The following is a 25731-nucleotide window of genomic DNA, read 5'->3' on the forward strand; positions in this document are numbered from 1 at the left end:
CAATCGACAGCAATTCTGAAAATGAATCTAAGAAAGCGGGGCATTGTTTAGGAGGTCTATTTGGGGTTATAGCAAGCACAGGGGAATGACATTTTTTATAAAATAACGTGATGTTCAAAGAAGAAGAATTCACCAAAACAGATTGCACTGTAAATGGAGAGTGTTAGCAAAAATGTCAGCTGTAGCAGCACCTTTTTTAACCTGCCTAATAGAATGTGAGAAACTATAGCATGGGGGGAAGCTTTAATCAGCACAGTGGGCCCATCATTATTTAACCAGGTTTCTGTTAAAATCATGCAATCTAGCTTACGTTCCGTAATGAGGTCATTTATGACTAATTATTTTTTGCTGAGTGAACGAACATTGGTGATCCCTGCCACTGTTTGCCACGTGGCTCGATTTTTTTAAGACCAGGGATTTGTTGGCATTCAGACAGTCACCTTGTTCTGCCAGAGATGCACAGTTGACCATTTTTCAGAGTTCTTGGCAGGCCCTCACTACTACCGTAGTGACTCGTGAAACATGCCCACTGTACATCACCCTGCCAAGCAGCCTCTTACTTTGATCCAATTTGCTTTACCAGCAGACAAGGCAATCTGAGCTGGACTTGGACCTGCCCTTTCGTCCCTCTGCTGTCTGATACATCTGGCAACAGAGGGTGGGGTCAATCGTACCAGGACCCTCACCGGTTTCACCCATCTACTGGTGCCCCAACCAGTCGTCCCTCCGTTGCCGAGCACCATTGACAGAGTGAGGTCAATCATATCAGAACCCTCACCCAGGACAGAACATCCCCAATACAGGGTGCTTCAAAAAAATGTGAACACTTCTGAGAATTCTTTTTCTTTCCCTTGCAGTTGACTGAAATGGCAACGAGATTGACTTTGGAGCAAAGAAGAAAGGTTGCTGCGTGGATGGACGTCTTTCAGTCACCCACGGTGGTTCGCAACAAATACAGAGATCATTTCCACTGCGATCCACCCTCCAGATTGACCATTTATCGCGTTTACAACAAGTTCGTCGAAACCGACTCTGTCGCTGATAATTACAAAGGGAACAGCGGTCGACCACGAACCGGCCGATCCCCGGCAAACATAGCTGTTACACAAGAAGCTTTCTTGCGTAGCCCAGGGAAATCAAACAGAAGATTCAGCATAGAATGTGGTCTTCCCCGGGCAACTGTGTGGAGAATCTTGAACAAGGACCTGGGAATGCGGCCATATCATTTGCAGAATGTGCAAGCCTTAAGCCCTGCAAATAAAGTTGCTCGTGTTGAGGCTTGCAAAATTTTCTTAGAAATGAAGAATTTGGAACCTGACATTCACAGGTTTGTGGCATTCAGCGACGAGGCAACCTTTCACATAAGCGGACACGTGAACAAACACAACTGTGTCTTCTGGGGTACTGAGAATCCTCGTGTTGTGCGTGAGCATGAACTAGACAGTCCCAAGGTTAATGTCTGGTGTGCAGTCACTGGAACAGGAGTGGTAGGGCCTTATTTTTTTGAAAACACCACAATCAACGGTGGTGACTTCTTGCACATGATGGAGAATTATGCGGAGGACAACCTGCCACTACAAATCCGGCTTACTGGATACTTCCAGTTGGATGGTGCTGCACCCCACTTGGCTTCGAATGTTCGTGCTCATCTTAACAGAAAATTTGAGCGGAGATGGATTGGCAGAGGAGGGCCTGTTAACTGGCCAGCACATTCGCCAGATCTTACGCCTTGTGATTTCTGGCTGTGGGGTATGGTAATGGAACGTGTTTATGCTACAAAGCCACGTGATGTGCGAGACCTCCGACAGAAAATTGAAAATGTGATTGCAACAATACCACAAGAAATGTGCCTCCGGGCTCTGGAGACCACCTGGAGAAGATTCCAGGCATGCGTTGACAATGATGGCGATCAAGTGGAGACTCTGACTTTTTGAAGCTATTAACGTACATTTGTTAACATGTTACAGTGTATAATCCGTTCTTTTTCCATAAAAAAGGATAGTTTCATAAGTGTTAACATTTTTTAAGGCACCCGTATATCAAGGGAATAAATTAAAGCTCTGCGAGAAATTAGCTTTGCCACAGTTGTTATTCGCGAGCCAGTCAATCCAATGGAGGTGAGAACTTTATTATTCCCAAGAGGCCGCTTTCGTCTTGCTCCCATTGGAAATCCATAAAAATTATGCTCTTGGTTTTGGCAAGCTCTATGACCTGCTCCCGAAGAGGATAATAATATGCACCTTTCTCAGATGCAGCTTCAGTCAAGGAGCGAGAGAAGATCTCGAACCGGACGGTCACGTCAATGATGAGTGCATTGTCACCTCTCGCAAAAACCAGATCAGGGCTCCTTGTAGATCAACCAACCCATTTCCGCCGCATCTACTGCCAAGATGTTGCATATTTTATCGTGGTTTGCATTCTTGGCTTTCTGGACCGCTTTACAGTGCCCAAGTATGTGTGAAAGGGATTCAAGTCGGGACGAGCATTTCCTACAGGATCGGAGGGTTTCTTCCCTGCCTCTGTTCAGTCTTTCCCTTGTTGGGTTTTCTTACTTTGCAGTTATAATGCAGCGATGGAGCCGCATTGCTGATTTTGTCCTCTGCAAAGTTCACAAAATGCATACCTTGGATTGGTCTTTCACACCATCTTCAAGACTCACGCTGCCTCCAGTCGCATGGTATGGAGCAAATGGTTTTATTTTTGGTGCCTTGAATTTCCACCCCTGTTGCCTAAAATTTGGGCATGGCAATTGTGTCTCCTGCCAGTACTCACATGGTCTGGAATTATTTTTCCTCACCTTGAGTGGATACTATTGCGGGTTATTTCGTCAGAGGAATTTGCAACACCGTGCAGCCTCCTCAGCTGAACCAATGGTGGAATGCTTCGCGAGCATGGGTTCCTTTACTAAAAGGTCATAGGGAGGTTCATCATCACTGCTGCCATCATCATTTGGAGGAGCAGTCTAATTCAAATAGACTACTTAAATGCATAAGTCCATCGTAATCTGCACCACTTTCCTTCCTCAATGCAGATTTATGGAAAGGGATTGATTCCCTCAGAGGACCATCTCACACGACGTTTTGTACATAATAGGGAAGGCAACTTCCGACGCCCCAAGGGCATCTTCATTAGTTGTCTGGGTACCAACCAAGACGAGGCAGAGCTTACGTATCTTGAGACTTTCTGTGGGTCTATTCATAATGGGTGGACATCCGACCCAAGCCCCACTCGTAGCACGTTGTTCAGCCAGGCCTCGTGCCAACTTGCTTGATACATTTGATGCTTTGTTTTGCATGTTTATTTTCTTTTTTGCTCATGAAGGTGTTGATCAGTCTTGAGAGTCTTGTGGGATCAGACGGTTTTTGAAACGTTCAGTCGCGGACCTTGGCGCCAAACAGTGGCCACGTGCCGATGTCAAGTCTTATGACGGCAGCTCCAGTCTTAAGCTGCTTCTGGAAGCCTCTCTTAATGTTGGTGGCAAGTGCAAGCACGTGGTCAGAATAGCCCATTCCCTCTCTCAGGAGGATGCTGTAAAGGTGTTGAGCACGGCAGTTTATTTTCAGAGAGGGCTTGAGCAGCTTTCTCACTCTGTTGTCGTTTTCAGCAGCAGTCGGAACCTTTGAGTTGGCTTGGAGGTAGGCCACACTGGCGTCGGCACTGATATTTGGTGTTTCAGGTAGTGGGAGTGGGCAGTGAGTCATTTTAGATCAGTGAATGGGTTCCAAGGTTGTCCTTTTGGGAGGTTGAAATCTGGCATTCACTGCATGGAAGGCTGTCGCACGATGTTCTTGGCGATGGCAGCAATTAAGCTATTGACACAGATATAGGATTTTAAAGGTGTCAAGAAGGAAGCATCTGTCTATCATGACCGGTAATCACGATCTCAGTTGTGACCTTGGGGTGATCGGGTATTTACTTTGGTTGCCTCCAATTTCTTGAACTCCCGACTATTGGAGATCAGGCTCTCGGAGAGTGTTAATATATTTAAATCCCAACTAAAAAACTAATTTTTTTAAAGAAAATCTTTCTTGGAATTTGCTTTGCTCACTCTGGCTCTTATTCTGCCACCGTGGTTCCTTGTTTATTATCTTTGCCCCTTTTCATGCAACAGAAGTTGTTGGATAATCCAATAATCATACAAAAAGTAACTCAAAGTGAATACAAATAATGTTAATACACTGATGTTAGGTCCATGCAAAACATTACAAAAACGTTGCTTAATCCATACATTACCGTATGTTCATGAAGCTTAACACAGATGGGTTTCAAGTTAAAAACATGATTTGTGTCACAAAGAAATAGGTACACACATTTAATATGTACATATGACTGAATTTTCATTTCGAAACTCAATGCTATATTAACAGTTCAGTGGGATATGGTACAAAATATGCCAGCACAGCTTTTGGTGAAAGCCAAGTGCGCCCTCGGTTTTTGTATTTTGTGTGTTCGTTTTGCACACCATTACAGAATAATAATCTATTCAGTTAATTTGTGACAAAACAGGCAGTCCCCAGGTTATGGAATGGTTAGGTTCCCGAGAACGATCCATAACCCGAATTTTCCTTCTGTTGGAAACTGAACAATTTTCTCCCAAAATCAACAAAAATCCATAGGCGGAAATAGTTGTGCCTCCGCTACTTTTTTCTCTCTTTACTGTATCGCGCTATCGTTCGTTTTCTATTGCTACCTGTATCGTATTGCTGTACATATGCTATGCTTCTTTCATTTAATCGAATATATATCCTTACACTTCTCATTAAACTAATGAAACATATACTGTATCCAATTGTTTGTGAATACAACGAAACATTTTTACAATAATTGTTAACAGAAAGCAGTCACTTCTGAATGATCGTTTACCGTGTATTCGGCTACGTCTCGACTTCACATACACATACACACACATACACGCACACAAAGATAAACGTGGAGTCGGCTCGTCTACACACACACAGTACAGACGGTAAATAACTCATGACTTCAACTTAAAATGAAGAAAACTAGCAACAGAGGAAAATAATTACGTAATGGTACGAAAAAATACATTTACTTGAATCCGTGAAGCTCGGTGAAGGTGGCGTTTTTACGAAGTCATATTCATCTGCAATCGGTATTCATCTGCAATCTCAGCGCGCTGCACCATTTGCGCTTACGTAACTAAAGCAGACATTTTCGCTTATTGATTTTTTAACGTGATTTATGAGGAAAATTTCCCTAAATTCGGATTTCCATAAGTGTCGGGTCTTCCATAATCCGGGGACTGCCTGTAGTTTTTTCTAAAAGATAGAATAGAAATTGAAATAAAGAAGCAGAATCGTGTTTAATTTTAACTCAGTGCGGTTTCACTTTGATGACTTTTGCTCGCACTTTAGTAAGTTCTTGTAACATAGCGACCTTCTGGTAAAAGCGACCTGCTCACATTTTTTGCAAAAATTAGTGAACAACGACCCTGTCCTTCGGGTTTAAAAATGGTTTGAAAAATTGTATTTACATCAATACAGAATCCAGTAAGTCGATACTTAGAATAATTAAATCACCCCTACAATAATTGTACATTTTCACAAATATAAGTGGAGAACCAGTGTTTATATAAGTGGAGAACCAGTGTTTATATTTTGTATTCATTCTCACATGGTAAAAATGACACTTAAGGAATTTCTAAATAAACTTAATTCGCAAAGCTTGGCCATCCAACTGTTGTATGTGTTGTGATTATGAAATTTTGATGAAAATAATAAAAATTAATAATTTTCCGAAAAATGCGCAAATCGCATTAATTATGATAGTGTGTGTATTAATATGCATAAATTATGATAATGCGTGTGATTATATGCATAAATTATGATAATCGTAGTAATTTATGCGGAGGCTTGCGATTATGTTAATGTGTGCAGTTATGATAATTTGCTTTCGTTTATCCAGAGTTATCAATCAGGATAACACGATTATCATAGATTCATTTACCGATTATCCTAGTGTGTGTTATAATATTTTAGGTCTCCATTTTCATATCTCATCACAGGATACAGTTGTCAAGAATAAGACAGTTTTGCATGGACTTGGAAGGAACACTCGATATGCTTCTGTGATAACAATTTTATTCTAACAAGCACGTGACATTCTATCATGCAGGTCAAACATGCGTCAATAATTCATGGGCAAGATTATGCAATTAACTAATATGAACGACAAAAACTTATGCAGTTGCGAAATTATGCAATTATGCAATATGAATAACGAAAACTCTTATGCATTTATGTAACTCGACGGCAGCAACTGCTTTGCACGATCAGTTGATATTGAACGCACCACCTCGAAATGGCAACCCTTTTTGAAACGAAAAGACAGTTTCTTTTAAAGTCTTATTCGTGTGCGTGCTGTGTGTGCGTTGTCCCCTCGTAATATTAATTGTGTCGTTAGCTTGTGTGGTGTGGGAGGATACGAACAGCTCCTGCTGCTCCCTCGCTCGGCGTGTCGCTCGGCTTTGCTCTCCCTCTCTCTCTCCACTGCTGGATTGAGCGGCGTTGGCACGATGTTCCTTGAAGAAACTTGCTTGCTTGGCGCTTGATGGTTCCGGGGGCTTGGTGCTGCTCGTGCGCTCTCTCTTTCTACTGCTAGATGACGAGTTGGCACGATGCTGTCCTTGAAGATGCTCGGTCGCTCGTGTCGCTCGGTGTCGCTCGGTGGCGCAAGGTGTCGCTCGTTGTCGCTCGATGGCGCGCGGTGGCGCACGGCGGCGCAAGGTGGCGCAAGGTGGCGCACGGTGGCGCAAGGTTGTTGCTCGTTGGCGCTCTTTCAGCGATCTCCGCCTTTCCTGCGGGTTGTTCGCTGGTCGTCACTCTGACGAGGAGCGATGCTTCGTTCGTGGCAGGGTGGACGTTGGCGTCTTTGTTGGCTTCACTCGCAACTCTGCGACTCAGGGTAGCGATTCTTCTCAGGTGGTGCAGACCTCGGCTTGTAGCTACGCGTCGCTACTCCGCAAACCTCGTCATTCTGAATGACAGGAGCTTCTTCGTTGGCGGCGACGAGGAGAGATGGAGCCACAGCCCTGGAGATCTGTGATGGGGGCCAGAGCCCCTGTCGATCTGTGGTGGAGCCGAAGATGGGCTCGTAGCCCGGATGATATGTGTGTTGGAGCCGAAGCCCGGACGATATCTGTGATGGAGGCCAGAGCCCCTGTCGATCTGAGTTGTATGGATTTTCCTTCGGTTTATATCGGAAAATTCCACTCGGCTTCCCGAGTTGTTCAAAAGCTGTGTCATAAAACCTTCCTGTGGGGGTGGACCATCTGCGTCCGTGTGTGTGTCCGTCCGTGTGTTTCGCGTGCGTGTTTGTCCGTGTTGTGGGGAGACAAAGGCGGTTGTTTCCACGGTGGGAGCACCCGGCGCATGCGCTTATTTATTCGAAGACGTGTTAATTTCCTTTGAGCCATTGCCCCCTTTATGGGTGTCATTTCCTAGCTTTGTGCCTGCGTGTGGAGATCCTCTCGGAAAGACAAAGGCGGCCGTGTTGCTCGCTTCCCATGGGTTGTTGTGTTTGGTTAATTTTGAGAGCCTTCTCCGCCCTTGATTCCTCTTCTACTTTAACTTCCGTACTTATTATTTGACTTCTTGTGATTATTTAATCTGATATCCCGGCTAGGAATTTTGTTTTGGAGCGAAATAGATGCCATAATTATTCTTTGATGCTTCGGCCCGGCCGTGTAGATATTCTTTAAAGGTAAATAATGTCAGTACTTAATTAACAATGATGGGTCGCGATTCTGGTGCAATTTTGTCGTCTGGTTTTCAATTGGAGTGAGGATGGATACTGTTTGCTTAATCTTTATGGTTAAGTTGGTAACTTGTGTATTTAACATGGTTCAAAGACCCATCTGTGCTTTTTGTCGTCGATGCTGTTTCTTTGTTAAGAATATAATTATCTCTTCCTCCGTGTCTCCTGGTTATGCAACCCCCCGCCTGCAATTCCCCCCCTCCCTTGTTCCTCTTGTGTGAATTTAGGGGAGTTTTTTTTTTATTACCTTATTGCCCCCCCTTTCATGTCCTCTCTCCTTTGAAATGAGGTATGCGCGCATCTGTGGAAGTGTGGGGGCCTCTGTGGAAGTGTGGGGGCGTGTTCGTTCCCACGTGGCCGCGTCTATTAAAAAAAACGATATTATCTATGTTGGCAGAATAATTCTTAAAAAAAAATAATATTAAAAAAAATAAAAAGGGGGTACATACACAACAGTCCGCCCTTTTGAAAATTATCAGGGGTCGATTTGGCCACTGGCGAATTTTCAAACAAAGTAATGCCCCCTTTTTATGTCATGCATCCCATCAGCCGCCCTTACTCTCGGCGGTTATTTCTTACGACGCGCGTGCACGTATTACGATCTTAACCTGGTTACATCTGAAATAAGCAAAGAAAATAACAACACGTTAACATCGATATTGCGTTACATCGGTTCTCATACATCATAACTCTGACGAACATTCATTTTTGTTTTTGTTAAATCCTGGTTACATTTGAATTAAGCAAAGAAAATAACACACGTTAACATCGATATTGCGTTACATCGGTTCTCATACATCATAACTCTGACGAACATTCATTTTTGTTTTGTTAAATCCTGGGAAACGCTAGGTAGCGGTTTCGAACGCATTTATGCGTTACCTTCCTCATGTTGCCTGGTTTACCACTTATCACTTTGATAATTTGATCACGGTTTTCGGGTTCGTTTTTGTAGTTTCCTCTCTCACTCTCTCGCGTCGTGGGAGTGTGTGGTGAAAAATTGTGCTGCACGTAACCAGAATTCGCGCACACGACCCACTTTGACACTTGGTTCGTGGCATTCGCTCTCTCTGCGATTACATGCACATTTGCCGAGTCAGTGTGTCGATTTAATTCTGTCCTTCGTAATGTTGCCCTCTTTGTTTTTACGAGTGTGTTGGATTTCAACACCATTCCCGATACGTCATGGACATTCGTCTCCATTTTAGCACTCCGATCCACATAATTTTTGGTTTCCCTTGGATATTTTCCATTCAAAGGCTCACGCCTGCGCTCCTCAGGGCGTGTCTCTGTGTTCTCTCTTTGTCTCTGCTGTCTGCTATCCACCGTCCGATCACTCTTCCATTCAGCCCTGTCACTTGCAGCCTGCTCAGGGTTTAACACCTCAGCGGGTGGGGCGCGTGTTGGCCGCTCGCTCGCACTCACTGTGGATGGTTCATCACGTATTTGGACCGCATTCTGTGTTATTCCTCTATTCCCTCCTGGTATAGCCGGTGGAGGAATTGGTCGGAATTGGATCGATTGTGTTTGACCTCCCATCCTGCGATTCTCCTGAATGTTCGCATCCATACCTCCGCGGTCTGTGTAACACCTTCCCGCTAGGTGGTTATCTTGCCATCTCTGTGCGTAATTTGAACCTTGCGTGTGTCGTGGGATGGGGTGTTGATATGGTTCTGCTCTGAACCTCTCCCTCCTGCGATTCTCGTACATTTTTAGCCCAGTATTTCTCCCATTTGGGTGCCAAATTTTTCCTGGATTGTTACCTCGCCATCTTTGTGGGTAATTTTGATCTTGTGTGTGTCGTGGCATGGGGTGTTGGTATGGTTCTATTCTGAACCTCCCCCTCCTGCGATTCTCCTGAATGTTCGGCTTTGTGCCGCTCTCATTCTCGTGCCAACCTCTCTCTGGGTTATTTTGCCATGTGTGCGTGCGTTTCTGCTCCGTCCTGCATGGTGGGACTGCTCGGTGATTTTTATTCCTCTCTGAGAGGCTGGGTTCCTCATCCCTCTCCCTGTGTTCTGGATCCGAATTATGATTCTTAGCTCTGTATAACCATGCCATGTACGCCTTGCTCTCTATGCGGCGTAAGGATGCGGTTTCTGGATTCAAAACCATTCTCACCCTTTCTGTAATCTCTGGGCTCAAGGATTCAAAAAACATAATTTTGAACATTTTATCTCCTTCGTGGTATTGATTCACATCGCCTGCGTAATACGCTCTTTTAAATTGGACGAGGTAGTCACGTGGATCTTGGTCCATGCCCTGGGTCATCGATTTTACAGCATAAAACCCCTCAGTGAGTGTCGAATATTCTCCAAACTTCCGAATCACTGCCAGGCTCAGTTGTTTAAAATCATTTCTAACCTTGCGTGGCAGTGACTTTACCCATGGAATGGATTCTTTATGTAAGGTCCGTTTCAACAAACTCGCTTTTTCATCCCGTCTCCTCAGCCCTCTAATCATTGCCTCCTCTTCTACGGTTGCGATATGTGTGTGGATATCCATAGTCTTATTGTGGGGGTCAAAATCGGGAATTCTGACTAGAGCCTTGTCCATCAATTTAAGGGTTTTACTGGTGAATAGGTATTCCGAAAGTTGATCGCCGACAGCGTCATCATAAAACAAGTTATCATCAGGCAATCTGTCACTTTGGTCTGTGCCGTGTCGGGCGTGTTGCCATTTCCCTTCAGTTTTTGCCTCTGCCCTTAGTGGAGCATGTCCTGTCGACTTTATTTTAACATTTTTCCTCCCTCTCTCGAATTGTGAGGGTTTCCCTTTGTCAAGGATTTTTTGTTCGATATCCATAATTTTTGTGCGATCAATCCCTGGACTCTGTCCACGTACCCAAGAGTGTGATTTAATGTCACTTCCATATTTATTCTGTGGATCCACGTCTGTGAGTTTCGCTGGTGTCGCGAGCACTGATTTCTCTCCCGTTTCCTTTCCAAACTTTCCCTCATTCCACAATCCCTGTCTGTATGCCTGTGTGAGAAGGAATGAGTCCTGTCCTGCCTTCTCTGCAGTTTTTGCATCGTGTTCGCCTTCGTTACATTTTATCCAGTCAATTAGTTTCCCCCGAGGTGTGTTCGTGTTATCGATACAGCTCCCTTCCCATATGTCTCTCTGACTGTACTGCTTTGTAACAGATTGGTCGGTACGTTTAAATACGAGCTCCCCGTATCCCGTAACCCATTCAAAAATTATTCTTAATCCCAGCATCTCAAGGTGTGGCGGGAGTTACTTTGACATTCCCTTTCAGAGTGCATATAAAACAATTATCTCACAGAGTGTAGTCAATTCGACTCGAGCTATCTGTTATTTTCCGATTCAGAGTGCGTACCTCTAACACCATTTATCACAGGATGCAATTGGTTTGATACGATATTATCTTAATTCCACTGTCTCTGTTTTAACCTGCTATTCTGGGTTTTAACCTTAGAGGGCGTTTTTTGTTTTCCGCCCGTTCACAATTGTCCATACTTCACAATTACCATGCAATGTTCGATCCTGATATTCTGGTTAACACGAAGTGATTCATTCCATCATCCATGCAAAACACTGTCTGTGAGAGATCCCGGACGACGCCACCCATTATGTTGTATGTGTTGTGATTATGAAATTTTGATGAAAATAATAAAAATTAATAATTTTCCGAAAAATGCGCAAATCGCATTAATTATGATAGTGTGTGTATTAATATGCATAAATTATGATAATGCGTGTGATTATATGCATAAATTATGATAATCGTAGTAATTTATGCGGAGGCTTGCGATTATGTTAATGTGTGCAGTTATGATAATTTGCTTTCGTTTATCCAGAGTTATCAATCAGGATAACACGATTATCATAGATTCATTTACCGATTATCCTAGTGTGTGTTATAATATTTTAGGTCTCCATTTTCATATCTCATCAGCAGGATACAGCTTGTCATGAATAAGACAGGTTTTGCATGGACTTGGAAGGAACACTCGATATGCTTCTGTGATAACAATTTTATTCTAACAAGCACGTGACATTCTATCATGCAGGTCAAACATGCGTCAATAATTCATGGGCAAGATTATGCAATTAACTAATATGAACGACAAAAACTTATGCAGTTGCGAAATTATGCAATTATGCAATATGAATAACGAAAACTCTTATGCATTTATGTAACTCGACGGCAGCAACTGCTTTGCACGATCAGTTGATATTGAACGCACCACCTCGAAATGGCAACCCTTTTTGAAACGCAAAGATCAGTTTTCTTTAAAGTCTTATTCGTGTGCGTGCTGTGTGTGCGTTGTCCCCTCGTAATATTAATTGTGTCGTTAGCTTGTGTGGTGTGGGAGGATACGAACAGCTGCCTGCTGCTCCCTCGCTCGGCGTGTCGCTCGGCTTTGCTCTCCCTCTCTCTCTCCACTGCTGGATTGAGCGGCGTTGGCACGATGTTCCTTGAAGAAACTTGCTTGCTTGGCGCTTGATGGTTCCGGGGGCTTGGTGCTGCTCGTGCGCTCTCTCTTTCTACTGCTAGATGACGAGTTGGCACGATGCTGTCCTTGAAGATGCTCGGTCGCTCGTGTCGCTCGGTGTCGCTCGGTGGCGCAAGGTGTCGCTCGTTGTCGCTCGATGGCGCGCGGTGGCGCACGGCGGCGCAAGGTGGCGCAAGGTGGCGCACGGTGGCGCAAGGTTGTTGCTCGTTGGCGCTCTTTCAGCGATCTCCGCCTTTCCTGCGGGTTGTTCGCTGGTCGTCACTCTGACGAGGAGCGATGCTTCGTTCGTGGCAGGGTGGACGTTGGCGTCTTTGTTGGCTTCACTCGCAACTCTGCGACTCAGGGTAGCGATTCTTCTCAGGTGGTGCAGACCTCGGCTTGTAGCTACGCGTCGCTACTCCGCAAACCTCGTCATTCTGAATGACAGGAGCTTCTTCGTTGGCGGCGACGAGGAGAGATGGTTGTCGCCCTGGAGAACTCTGGTGGGGCCTTAGCCCGGAGACGAGATGAGATGTAGGCCGGAGCTCGTGAAGATCTGTGGTGGAGCCGAAGATGGGCTCGTAGCCCGGATGATATCTTGTGTTGGAGCCGAAGCCCGGACGATATGTGATGGGGGCCAGAGCCCCTGTCGATCTGCGTTGGAGCCAAAGCCCGGATGATATGCTTTGTATGGATTTTCCTTCGGTTTATATCGGAAACTTCCACTCGGCTTCCCGAGTTGTTCAAAGGCTGTGTCATAAAACCTTCCTGTGGGCTGAACCATCTGCGTCCGTGTGTGTGTCCGTCCGTGTGTTTCGCGTGCGTGTTTGTCCGTGTTGTGGGGAGACAAAGGCGGTTGTTTCCACGGTGGGAGCACCCGGCGCATGCGCTTATTTATTCGAAGACGTGTTTATTTCCTTTGAGCCATTGCCCCTTTTATGGGTGTCATTTCCTAGCTTTGTGCCTGCGTGTGGAGATCCTCTCGGAAAGACAAAGGCGGCCGTGTTGCTCGCTTCCCATGGGTTGTTGTGTTTGGTTAATTTTGAGAGCCTTCTCCGCCCTTGATTCCTCTTCTACTTTAATTCCGTACTTATTATTTGACTTCTTGTGATTATTTAATCTGATATCCCGGCTAGGAATTTTGTTTTGGAGCGAAATAGATGCCATAATTATTCTTTGATGCTTCGGCCCGGCCGTGTAGATATTCTTTAAAGGTAAATAATGTCAGTACTTAATTAACAATGATGGGTCGCGATTCTGGTGCAATTTTGTCGTCTGGTTTTCAATTGGAGTGAGGATGGATACTGTTTGCTTAATCTTTATGGTTAAGTTGGTAACTTGTGTATTTAACATGGTTCAAAGACCCATCTGTGCTTTTTGTCGTCGATGCTGTTTCTTTGTTAAGAATATAATTATCTCTTCCTCCGTGTCTCCTGGTTATGCAACCCCCCGCCTGCAATTCCCCCCCTCCCTTGTTCCTCTTGTGTGAATTTAGGGGAGTTTTTTTTTTATTACCTTATTGCCCCCCCTTTCATGTCCTCTCTCCTTTGAAATGAGGTATGCGCGCATCTGTGGAAGTGTGGGGGCCTCTGTGGAAGTGTGGGGGCGTGTTCGTTCCCACGTGGCCGCGTCTATTAAAAAAAACGATATTATCTATGTTGGCAGAATAATTCTTAAAAAAAAAATAATATTAAAAAAAAATAAAAAGGGGGTACATACACAACACAACTCACCATGGAAGTGGATAACACTTCCATTCCTGGATATTTTGCTCAGACACGACCCAAACGGTAAAATAACACGGGGCGTTTAACGAATGGAAACGCACACTGACTCCTATCTAAATGCAGATTCACATCATCGCCCCTTTCTCATCAAGAAGCTCATACATCAGGCTAAAACCGTGTCAGATGGTGAAAGTCTGAGGAGCAAGATTAAACATGTTAAAGAAGCTCTATAATTAAATGGTTACGATAATGCTCAAATTAACAGCATTGAATGGCAAACCTAGAATGAACAGCAATAATGCTGAAATCGATCATGTTATTAAAAAAAATACCATACATTGCGGGAGTAACTGACAAACTCGCTAGAGTTTTTGAAAAACCCCAAAAATCAGTGAGATTTGGCACGGTACATAAGAAAAATTGTATCTTGTACTAAAGAGGTGTGTACCGGATTAATTGCTCATGTGGTAAATTCTACGTTGCACAGACGGTACGAAACCTAAGCGTAAGGCTAAAAGAACACTAAATATTAAATACAAACACAACTGTCGGCAGTTGCAGAACATGCTTACCAGCGATGAAATTTAATTTAACGTTGAAGTGTTGTGTAAAACTAATTATTCCTGGCCCGAGACTAATTCGCGAATCTATTGAAATTGAGAGAAATACAAATAACTTTAACCACTCTGACAGCAACAGGCTTATTGCGGACTGAAAGCGTATTATTAATACACCTGACAATTGCATGCCTTGTAAAGGCATCGCATACTAATTAACTGTGATTAACAAACCATTGTTTTTTAATTACAACAAAACATCCCATCTGCTCCTGTTTGACTTATTGTAATGACGTCATCCTGCTCTGTTTAAGACCGGAAACAGGTGGATATCATCTTTATTCTGGCAAATCGACGCATGATGCTGGATGTAATTACCAGCGAAAAGTGGTACTCTAATTGTAAATGTTGTGGATTTACTCTCCAACACACTGGTGGGCTGAAGTAGTATACTAATTGGCACGTTCTGTTTACGTGACAAACCTTACTGGTTGGCTGTGTCGGGTGGTGGTGGCGGGTTACGACACATTTATACTTCCGCCACATTTATACTTACATGATCTAACATAAAAACCTTCATTCTGAATAATATTGGTCACAAAAGCATACGTGCTAAACTACATTCATTCCATCACATTCTGGAAATGAGATTTCATTTGGATGAATCCAGAAGAGTCTGCAGACGAAAGAAGACGTCGATTAAACAGAGAAAGACAGCAGAGATGGCGTAATCGACAAAGTCAAGAGACACTGGATCGTTTACGACGTGAAAAGGCTGAAAGAATGTCCCAGCAACGAGCTCTGGAAACTGCTGAAATGTCACAAGCAAGATGAGCGACTGATACAGAAGCACATCGTGAAGCTCGCGAAAGGCAACAGTTTCGAAGAATTTACAATCAACGTAGTCGCTTAAACAGAGAAAAATCTTGACAAAGCTTTCATGACTGTAGGAATTCATATTTTTTGGGTCTTTCAGTAAAGTGACGAGATAGAAAAAAGAACGATGTTTCGATCGCAATGCAAGCAATCATCATCAGGCAGAAGAGGGAAGCTGCTGATGCAGGTTGCTTTTAAAGGGTAGAAATGGGCGTAGCACAAGAGTTAGAAATGAAGTGGGCGGAGCTAGTGATGTTAGAGTGATACATTTGCATGTAAATGTACTGTGTAAATATGATTAGCATGTTAATGTAGGCTCTCGGTCCTCGATGTGACGGCGAGCTTCCATTGACGTGCTAATCATATTTACACAGTATATTTACATGCAAATTTTTCACTTGGGCATGGCCTCTTGGGCCATGCCCATTTCTAACCTTTAAAAGCAGCCTGCATCAGCAGCTCCCCTCTTATGCCTGATGATGATTGCTTGCGTTGCGATCGAAACGTTGTGATATTTTTATTTCTATTTACGTGACTTTATTGAAAGACCCAAAGAACATAAACAGAGAAAGACAACATAGATGGCGTAATCGACAAAGTCAAGAAACACTGGATCATTTACGACATGAACATACTGAATGGCACATTTCTGGTGATTCGTGAAATGCACCGTAATTTTATTGTGGCTGAAATTATTTCGGAATTCAATCGTGGGAATGTTGTCTTCATTCCCAGCAATTGATCTGGCACCGTCTGATGTGAATTTACCAGTTATTTTGAAGCGAAGACGGCTTCCCATCATCCCTGCATTTGCTATCACTCTCAATAAGTCACAAGGACAAACTTTATCTCAACGAACCTGTTTTTTTCCCATAGACAACTTTATGTTGTTGCTTTGTCAAGATGCAAAAATCCTACCAACGTCAAAGTGCTGATTCAACTAAATTTATCTCAAGGAAAACTTTTCCTTGAGATTAAATTTTAGTCTTTTTCATTAAATGTAATTTCATGAACCCGTCATATGACGGGCAATTACACTAGTTATTCACATAATGCACAATGGTAATACCACAGTACGTAAGAAAAACAATGTAAATTATATCAAGTGGTATATTTCTTAATAATGCGTGAGTAACAAAATGAGCACATCAGTGGCAATGATGGCTGTTCAATTCTCTTCGTGCATATGGCAATATGTTCAGGAACTATAATGCCAATGTTGAGGTCTGTTAGTCCATGATGAGAGGACTTCAGGAGAGAGTGCGTGTGTAGTTATTGCTATTCCTCCTCCGTTGAAGAGTGGAGACTACAGTGGTTTGCTCGTGTTCCATGGATCGTGGTAAACCACTGGAGTCTACGGCACTCCTTCGACGGACGAATAGCATTATGGTCACGTCACAGGAGGTGCGTGAAATTCCTGGCGTATTTATTCAATTTGTACATTTGTGGAGGCCATTAACAAAAAAAATATTGCGGTGTTAACACCATGCGTGTTTTGCACGAAAAAAATCAACTTGGTGCACGACATGGTAAACTAAAGGCTCATTTCGTTTAATGGGTGTTCATTTCTACAAGAATTCGCTATAATAAGCAAAGTTAATTTTAGACCCATTTTTCTTCCTAAAACGAGCAAAATGTTCGATTGGCGAGCGGAGACTGACCGATAATGCCGTGCAGCGGTAGCCCGCAGCTGTTTTGTTTACCAGCTGTGCCATTTCGTTTACCAGCTGTGCTGTGCAGTGTGCCCCATGTTCTATGTCCAGTGAAAAAAAAACTTTTGTTCGCATTTCCTTCGCTGCTTATCACTCCACCCCCCCTCCCCCATCCACCATGAATTCCAAGAGGCCAGCAAGTCGACCGAGTAGCAGTGGTGCTCCAAACGCGAAGAGGAAGGCCATTACACTCCATCTTCAAAACTCACGCTGCCTCCAGTCGCATGGTATGGAGCAAATGGTTTTATTTTTGGTGCCTTGAATTTCCACCCGTTAGCTCAAATTTGGGCATGGCAATTGTGTCTCCTGCCTGTACTCACATGGTCTGGAATTATTTTTCCTCACCTTGAGTGGATATTATTGCGGGTTACTTCGTCCGAGGACTTTGCAACACGGTGCAGCTTCCTCACCTGAACCAATGGTGGAATGCTTCGCGAGCATGGGTTCCTTTTACTGAAAGGTCACAGAGAGGTTAATCATCACTGCTGCCATCATCATTTGGAGGAGCAGTCTAATAAAAATAGACTACTTATATGCATAAGTCCATCGTAATCTGCACCACTTTGCTTCCTCAATGCAGAGTTATGGAAAGGGATTGATTCTCTCAGAGGACCATCTCACATGACGTTTTGTACATAATAAGGAAGGCAACTTCCGATGCCCAAAGGGCATCTTCATTAGTCGTCTGGGTACCAACCAAGACAAGGCAGAGCTTACTTATCTTGAGACTTTCTGCAGGTCTATTCATAATGGGTGGACATCCGACCCAAGCGCCACTCATAGCACGTGTTGATCAGTCTTGAGAGTCTTGTTGTATCAGACGGTTTTTGAAAGTTTCAGTAGGGGACCTTGGCGACAAACAGTGGCCACGTGCTGATATCCAGTCTTATGAAGGCAGCTTGTCTTCAGCTGCTTCTGGAAGCCTCTTAATGTTGGTGGCAAGTTCAAGCACCTGGTCAGAGTAGCCTATTCCCTCACAGGAGGCTGCTGTAAAGGTGTTGATTGCGGCAGTTTCTTTTCAGAGGGGGCTTGAGCAGCTTTCTCACTCTACCTTGTGGTTTTCGGCAGCAGTCAGGACCTTTGAGTTGGCGAGGAGGCAGGCCACAGTGGCATCGGCACTGATATTTGGTGTTTCAGGTAGTGGGGTTGGGCAGGGATTCATTTTAAATCAGTGGATGGGTTCCAAGGTTGTCCTTTTGGGAGTGTGAAATCTGGCATTCACTGCATGGAAGGCTGTTGCACGGCGTTTTTGGCGATGGCAGCAATTAAGCTATTGACACAGATATCATGGGAGTTTATTGGTGTCAAGAAGGAAGCATCTGTCTATCATGACCGGTAATCCCGATCTCAGTTGTGACCTTGGGGTGATCGGGTGTTTACTTTGGTGGCCTCCAATTTCTTGAACTCCCGACTATTGGAGATCAGGCTCTCGTAGAGTGTTAATATATTTAAATCCCAACTAAAAAAACATTTTTGTTAAGAAAAGCTTGCTTTGAATTTGCTTTGCTCACTGCCTCTTATTCTGCCACGTGGTTCCTTGTTTATTATCTTTTCCCCTTTTCACGCAACATAAGTTGTTGGATAATCCAATAATCAAACAAAAAGTAACTCAAAGTGAATACAAATGATGTGAATACACTGAAGTTAGGTCGATGCAAAATATTACAACAAAAACGTTGCTTAATCCATACAGGATCGTGTTCATGAAGCTTAACACAGATGGGTTTCAAGTTAAAAACATTATTTGTGTCACAAAGAAAGAGATAAACACATTTAATGGGTACATATTACTAAATTTTCATTTCAAAACTAAATGCTATATTAACACTAGATTTGAAGCTTTCGTGACTGCAATGATTCATATTCTTAGGTTTTTTCGGTAAAGTCACGTAGGTAAAAACATTAAAAAGTAAAATAAAATAAAAATCACGACGTTTCGGAGGCAACACAAGCCTCCGTCTTCAGGTGGTACCGTCACAGCCACGACAGCTGTATCAAGTAAATGAGAGATTGCAGGAGCTACCACTCCGTTTATATAATGGTTGGAGAAGGTGGTGGGGCAAGGGCCGCATACTTATTATTAATATGGTAAGGTGAGGCTTAAGACTAAGAATAGACTGCATAACAAAGGCTGAGCCTTTGTTATGGAGAGGTGCGGTTTGTGACTCAACCTGTGACAGGGAGACCACCACTAAACATGGTAAAACTGTAATGGTTGTCTGTCAAATAAGATTGGCAAATAAGTGTAGTTAAATCTTTTTTGCATGGTTAATCACATCTTTCCAATGATTACTCAGTTTGTAACCGTCATCACGGTTGAAATTAGGTCTGTGTTTGTATATTTGTATGGCTTCGTGTACAAACCTTTGATGGTAGCCAGGAGGTTTGCAGAGAACCTTGGTCTCGGAAAATACAATTTCATGAGAGCCCACCGAGTTGTAGCAATGATCGGCAACGGCCGAAGAATCAGTTCTGCCGTGTTTCAGATCTGACTTGTGCTCGCGGACACGATCAGAAACATGACGTTTTGTTTTTCCAATGTAGCAATCACCACAAATGCAACTCAATTTGTAGACTCCAGGATACTGGGATATGGTACGAAATATTCCAGCACCGCTTTTGGTGAAAGCCAAGTGCGCCCTCTGTTTTAGTATTTTACGTGTTTGTTTTGCATTCCCAACAGAATAATAATCTATTCCATCAATTTGTGTTTGACAAAACAGGCAGTCCCGAGGTTACGGAAGAGTTAGGTTCCCGAGAACGATCCATAATCCGAATTTTCCATATGTTGGAAACTGAACAATTTTCTCACAAAATCAAGATAAAAATCCATAGACGGAAATAGTTGTGCCTCCGCTACTTTTTTCTCTCTCTACTGTATCGCGCTATCGTCCGTTTTCTATTGCTACCTGTATCGAATAGTAAATATGCTATGATTCTTTTAATCGAATATCTACCCTAACACTACTCATTAAACTAATGAAACATATACTGTATCCAATTGTTTGTAACTACAACGAAACATTTATACATTAATTGTTAACAGAAAGCAGTCACTTCTGAATGTTAATTTACCGTGCATTAGGCTAGGTCTAGACTTCACATATACACGCATGCATGTGTTGAGGTCAGAAGAACGACACGAAGGCAGACGTTGTAGGGGCTAACGCTAACTGTTTATTATGGGCTTTCGCCTAGCTTTGGAAAGGGCTAACACAAGTTGCCGGCTAAGCTAAATCTCCCCAGGGGAAAAGGTACTGGGAATTCCCTACGCCTCCCAGGCTAACGGGCTCTTCCCACAGCGCTGACCAATGGTTCAGCCAACTCGACCAGCCGGGTGAAGTATCCCCCAAGCCTGGTGCTATTTCCCCCTTACCCTGGGTTCCTACTTCCCCACCGCTCACGTTTCCGGCTCCCGGCGAAGACCCCGTCTACATCACCGGTCCCCCCTCAAATACCCCAGGGGGACATGATGTCACCTTCCCCGAAGCTCCCATCACGTCACTACCCCTGAGACGAGTGTGACATCACGTCATCACTCTACTCCTCAACATCACCCCCCCCCCCCCCCGTAAAAAAAACTCAGCAGACCCGGCTGCAACTACTCCGTGAGCGGGCCCCCCCCCCTTCCCCCCCCCCCCCCCCCCCGGCGGGAAGCCACAATGACAACGAACGCAAGTGACCCCTGAGCGTAGAAGCTTGACTAGCCGCTAGAACAAACGGAACAATAGGGCAAGCCGGTACAAGACAAAGTCTGGGCATAGACACCACCTGGCACGGCAAGTGGTGACGAGGTCGGAAATGGAAGAGGACGGCTTCGCTGTCCGTCAGTGTATGCGCCTGCCCCGCGAGCGCGTGCCCGCCACCGGCCCGTTCCCGCGCACGGCGTCAGCTGTCGGAGCCGGCGATGCACTGTCCCGCGGCGGGCCATATGGGTTATGGCCAGAACAAGGCGCGGTCGGCGATCCTGCCGGCGGCGGCGCAGCAGGCGCCTCCAACATCGGGCCACCGCTCCCTGCGGCGTCCACCTCCGTAACTGACGGTGTTCCGGACGGAGACTGGGCCTCCACGGGGACCTCTCCCGGCAAGCCCGCCGACGGCTGTGTCAATGACGGTAGCTCTGGGGGCATACAGGAGGGCAATGCAATGGTGACATCCCGGCGATCCCCAGGACCCGGCCCGTCGGACACATCCACCGCCGGCCGTCCCGGAATTAGGGATGAGTCAGGGAAGGTGGGCAGCGCCACGCGCTTGAGCCGCGACGGGTGCATGGTCCAGTGGCGCCGGCCCAGCTGGATACGAACACACTGAGGCCGGCGGACCCCCACTACCTCGACAGGGCCCTGCCATGGCCGATGTAATTTAGGGGACGTGCCCACTGGCACCTGAGGGGCAGTGCAGCCACGCCAACTGGCCCTTTTCCCATAGCAGACCAACAGCCTGGTGTTTAGGCAAGCACTCGGCGGCCGCCTGCCGACTGGCCGAATTTTCCAAAGCTGCTTGCCATGCCTCGCACAGCCTATCGAGCACGACTTTCATCGGGAAGGGAATGGACGAACATTTTTGACTGAACCGAGGTCCAGTTGGACGAGCACCGGGGGCTCGGGTTCTCTCCCATACATAAGGTAAAAGGGGGAGAACCCCGTCGAGGCATGTGGAGCTAACCTTTACGCGGCCTACACCCCTAGGATGAACAGGTCCCAGTTCGATTGGGATGTGCTCATGTGATGGCACAACATGGACGTGAGCGTGCGGTTCAGACGTTCTACCATCCCGTCGGACTGGGGATGGTAGGGCGAGGTGCGGACTTCGTCTCAAGGAGGTCACAGACCTCCTCGAGCAAACGGGAAGAAAAATTCCGCACTTGATCAGTTAAGAGCTGTTCTGGCGCCCCTTCATCAAGAACATACTCCTGTACAAACACCTCCGTGATGGACGAGGCCGATTGGTCCACCAGAGACCACGCCATAGGCCAACGTGTGAGGTATTCCACCCCCACCAAGAGGTATTTGTGTCCCTGTTGGGATGCAGGGAATGGCCCCAAAATATCAAGCGCCACGAGCTCATTTACACGAGAAACCTGGATGGACTACAGCGGGGCCCGATCCTGACCAACTGGGGCCTTCCTCCTCGCACAGTCATGGCAACCCTTCACAATCAGCTCCACATCATCCTCCATGACCGGCCAATAGTAGTCCCATTTAAGGGTCAACAGGGTCTTGTGGTAGCCGAGGTGCATACGTTTCTCGTGAATGGCTCGGGTCAACTTACCTCACAAGCCAATGGGCACCACCACGGCGATCACCGGGGCAGCCGACGGAGCCGAGCTCCGGGCCTTAGACCCAACACGGCATCGCAGCCTCAGCAGAGATAAATTCTCCATCTGTATCTGAGACCATATCTCCCGGGGGAGTCCCAGGCCAAAATCCACAGGCAACGCCACACCCGGAGAGGGCGCCGCTTCGGCCGATGCGACCAACTGGGCCGTGGTATCCACTGGGGCCTTACAGCGGCTGGAACCCAGGGCACAGGCGCACTCGCCCTCCGGGGGCCGCCTGGAAAGGCCATCCGCATTCCCATGCAGAGTCCCATTCCTGTGGATAACATCGAAGGGGTACTCCTGGATCACCTCAAGCCAGCGGGACAGCTGACCCAAGGGCTGGTCAATTCGAAGGGAATATTGCAGGGCTGCATGGTCAGTCTGGATGGTGAACCGGCGACCATACAGATATGGCCTGTACAATTGGACAAAGAAAACAATGGCCAGCAGCTCTCTCCTGGTCACACAGTACCGCTGCTCAGTGGAGGACAAAACGCGGCTACCATAGGCCACCACCTGCTCCACCCCGTCGACGACCTGAGCCAGGACAGCCCCAATGCCCATGTCACTGGCGTCGGTGTCGAGGAGGAATGGCCGAGAGATATCTGGGTATCCCAAGGGCGGCGCGTCCGCCAAGGCCATACGAAGCGCCACAAAAGCCGCATCCTCCTCCTTCCCCCAGCGAAATTTCTGACCTTTGGCAGAGATTGCGTGTAGTGGCTTCGCAATGGTCGCAAAATTGCAGACGAACCGGCGATAGTACGATGCGAAGCCCACAAAGCTACGCACCTCAGCGACAGATGTAGAAGTCGGCCACGTCCAGACACAAGCAGTCTTTTCCGGATCCTGTGGCCACACCTTACGCGCTAACAATGTGGCCCAAATACTTCACCGATGGTTGCAGCAGATAGCATTTCTGTGGTTTGAATTTCAAGCCTGCGGCGCACACTTTGGCGAACACTGCCTCCAACCGCTGCAAGTGTTCGTCAAACGAACGTCCAAATTACGATTACGTCGTCCAAGTAAATCAAACAAGACTCCCATTGCAGCCCCGCCAAGACAAATTCCATGAGGCGCTGGAAGGTGGCCGGTGCCGAATGAAGACCCATAGGAAGCCGATTGAATTGGAACATCCCCTGGGATGTGTGGAACGCGGTCTTGGGTCTAGAGGCCTCATCCAGTGGCAACTGCCAGAAGCCCGAAAGCAAATCGAGGGTTGAAAAGAACCGCGCACCCGAGAGAGCGTCGAGGGAATCGTCCATGCGAGGCAAAGGATATGCATCGGCCACTAAAATCTTGTTTAATTTTATGAAAGTCGACGCAGAAGCGGAGACTCCCGTCCCGTTTCTTGACTAGCACAATGGGGGCTCCCCAAGGGCTAGTGGAAGGGGAAATAATGTCCGCCGCCAACATGTCATCAACTGCAGAGCGGACATGATCCTTTTCCGCTGGGCTAAAGTGGTGTGAAATCAATCGAATAGGGGCCGAGTCGTCCATGTCAATGTGATGTTCAAGGAGAGTGGTACGACCCAAATTGAATTTTCCCTGGCTGAACACATTGGCAAACCTGACGATGAGATCGCGGAGCTGCTGGCGCTCCTTGGAAGACAACGAGGCGTTCTCGGTGCACAACGCATCAATCCATGATGCGTCGGCCCTCCCCGTGGGCAGCACGCCCGCCACCACCCCTCCCAGCGGCCCAGGGACATCAGGAGGAGGGCCTGGGGTGGCGCGTGCCAACACAGCACCAACAGGGACTGCGATCGGCGTGGGCCCCGAATTTAGGACTTGCAAAAAAAGTTCCTGGCCCGCCGCCAAGGCTGTGAAAGCGCCCACCAACCCGTCGAACCTCGAAAAATAATTGGAGGGAGACAGGAGGATGCCTGTCTCCGGGGACTCCAACGTCAACGGCCCGCGCAGCCTGAGGGGAAGCAGGATCTGCAACCCGGGTGGGACCGTCACATTTTGTGCTCAGAGCCAAAACACTAGCGTCCAAAGGAGCTACCACAGAGGGGGACTGCAGAAAATGCAGCCGCACCCCGACGGCATTTCGACGCACCCCTGGTCGACCAGGATCCGAACGGGCATCCTGGCCAAAAAATCGGTGCCCAATAGACATGGTACGGCCAAAGCCTTAGAGACCAACACGGGGCCCCGCAACGCGATCTCCCCGATTGCCACAGACGTGACGACATGGCCCAAAATACTGAGGCTACTCCCGTTGGCAGCCACGCATGCCCCGAGAACCGGCCGCGACGGCCCCACACTGTGCGGCAGCGACCGGAAACCGGCCTCGGATACCATGGTGGCGGAAGCCCCCGTCTCCACCAGGATCCTTATCTCGACCCCCTGCACGCGCCACACCACTGCCGAGGACCCGGCAGCAGCGGCCACCACGCGATGCGTGAGGGCCCGCCACTGGCGAGTCTGCCTGGGCCACCCAACCGACGACCGCACTCGCGTGGGCCCCAAGTCAGACCCCCCAGAGATGGGCCCGTGAAGATGGACCCTAACCCTGCGAGATGCCTGAGGTGAAGGGAGCGGCCGTGCGATGGATGCATCGCGACTTGCCTGCTGCCCGGGAGGTCCCACCGCTGGAGAGACGCCTGCAGGAGGAGAGGCCTTGGCGAAGGCCCTGGGGGCGTTGTTGCACCCCCTCTCAAAGTGGCCCAGCTGGCCACAACGAAAACAGTGGACCCACCCCCGGACCTGCGAACGGGGAGGACCCGCTCGCCCCGACCCCCCTGGCCGGCGAACAGACCTACCGTCCCCGCGGCGGTCGTAGTCCTCCTCCCGGGGCGCCGCCACCTCTGCCGGCATTGGAGCACCTGCGCATGCCACCATCGCCGGAGGCCGCCGCAGCGCAAGAGTAGCTTGAATATTCTGCACGATGGCCAGTGAAGTTATTTTGCATTCTGCAGCGATGGACAGCGCGATGCCCAACTCCCCCGCGAGGACCAGTAGCCTCTCCAGGGCCAGGGAGTCCAGCGCACCCCCTTCCACGACGGGATACGCGGCCCGAGCTAATGCAAGGAGGGAGCAGCAGAACGCGAGAGGCGATTCCCCCTCCTCCCGCCGGCGTGCAGTAAACTTAAGGCACGCCGCGGATGGCGGCTCGAATACCTCGGCCATCTGATGATAGGCCGATTGCATCGTCGACTTGTCCGCCGGTGGGATGCTCAAAAAGGCTTGCAAAGCCTTAGCGTCCAAGCATGTGGGCAGCGTGCACAGCGCCTCCTCCTCCTCCGGCCAGCGCACTGACTGATAGGCCGCATCAAATCGGGCCTGGAAAAACAGCCAGTC

General features: G+C 47.1%; 1 protein-coding gene across 1 annotated transcript in view; it reads right to left on the reverse strand.

Annotated features, from left to right (window-relative positions):
* Nucleotides 1–25731, reverse strand: part of LOC133360739 (oocyte zinc finger protein XlCOF6-like) — a 134818-nt gene that overhangs the window by 22836 nt on the left and 86251 nt on the right. The window lies entirely within an intron of this gene.

This window comes from Lethenteron reissneri, chromosome 69, assembly GCF_015708825.2.
Source record: "Lethenteron reissneri isolate LAM-NWPU_2019-01 chromosome 69, ASM1570882v1, whole genome shotgun sequence".
NCBI classification, from domain to species: domain Eukaryota; kingdom Metazoa; phylum Chordata; class Hyperoartia; order Petromyzontiformes; family Petromyzontidae; genus Lethenteron; species Lethenteron reissneri.